Consider the following 1,735-nt stretch of genomic DNA (forward strand, 5'->3'; position numbering starts at 1 on the left):
CATGCTAACCCGCTGGCTCCACGCACTGACACCCAAGCCAGCGACTGCCCAATTCCCTGCATCACCACTACCAGAGCAGCTCAGACATCTGAAAGGCCTTGGTGTCACACTGCAGGTACTGCACTCGCAACCTTGAACACTTGTGTTCCAACTTTTATTCGTGTTATGGACAATGTAAGTGATGATTTCTCAGTCCCAGTAAGAAATGGGTACACCGGCAACTCACAAACCACGTGAAAGCGCAGAAGAAACAAGACTGCCTTTTAAAAGATAACCCGAACTGCTATCCAAAAAGAAGCTCCTGCAGCCTAGTGACCGGGACATTTCCAAGAGTAGAAGGAAAAAAATACCTGTAAGGTAACTCCAAGCCCTCTTCCAAGCAGGTCTGCAGGCAGCGTGAAAGGATAAACGCAGAGCTTTAGCTAACGATAGACTCAATCGAAAGGTAAGACAGCACTCTGGCAGGGCCAGGGAGGCTGGAGTTGTGATGGAATATTTTTCCTGCATCCCACGGGGAAAAAGAAACACTTTCCAATCTGGTTTTGGAACTTTTCTCCTTCCTCCCAGCTCTCCCCTACAGCAAACGAACAGGGATCACAGACTGTCACTGAGCAAGCCATGCCCTGAGCTCGTCTCACTGATTTGCCACAGTGAAGACCTCTGGCAGCACCAACGCAGAGATGCGCGCGCTCTCACCTTCCCCCTTGGCTACAAGATACTAAGTTAGCAGCTCAGAAATCAACTGCTTTTAATCCGCTACTGAATGAGGAGCTCTGGACCAAGAGCCAGGCACCGGAGCCCAGGGTTGCCCTGCCTGGGAAGCTGCATCCACCTCTCTACCAGAGGTGGATGGTGCCTCTTGCTCACTGATGAAGATGGAACTGAACCTCTTTGGCAGCGAAGGCTTTCACGTTCCCAGTCTGGTTAAAGTTAATCCTAGCTCTTTTGAAGAAACAAGCAGGTTGGTGAAAGGTTGGAGTCTCAAAAGGGCGCCGCTGCTTGAAACACACGCCTCCAGAACTCCCTGCTGAGTAGCAGCAGACGTCTTCCAGAGCAGGCTCAAAACCGTGCACTATCTATTCCTGACTTACCGTGGGCCACAGTGATCTACAAGTCACAAATCCAAATCAACAGACTAATAGGAAAAGCAGAAAAGTAAGAATTTTGTTCTACTAAATGCAAAATTGAAGGTTTGTTTGGTTTTCCTCTAATGAAACACGCCACTGCCAAGCTGTCTCTCAAGTGTAACAGTCAGAACCATCGAATTATTTTCTCTACCTGACCAAACACTTTTCTCAACCTGGTATGCTAATGAATCGAGTTGCAGATGTCCCTGCTCACTGCAGGAGGGTTGGACTGGATGAGCTCTGAAGGCCCTTCCCAGCCAAACCATCCTGTGAGTCCCCACTAAGACACTCGTACAAGAGCTGGACTGTCCTCCTTATCCAGCTTCGCACACTCAGTTCTGATCTGCAGATTTAACGGTTGGACTCCATGATCTTAAAGGTCTCTTCCAACCAGATGATTCTGTGATTCCATGATTTCAAAATCTTTGAGGAACTGCTAAGTTAGTGTCAGGTGTCCAGGCAGGGGCTCTGGGCAAACCTTCTGCAGCTGGTGGGCTGCAGAACATCAATGTTCCACACGTGAGAGCTCCACATGGAGATGACATTAATTTCATAACTAGATGAACCAGGTGTCCTCTGAAACACACTACAGAACATCGACATTTCCG

The sequence above is a fragment of the Buceros rhinoceros genome, unplaced genomic scaffold, assembly GCF_000710305.1.
Source record: "Buceros rhinoceros silvestris isolate BGI_N320 unplaced genomic scaffold, ASM71030v1 scaffold7040, whole genome shotgun sequence".
NCBI classification, from domain to species: domain Eukaryota; kingdom Metazoa; phylum Chordata; class Aves; order Bucerotiformes; family Bucerotidae; genus Buceros; species Buceros rhinoceros.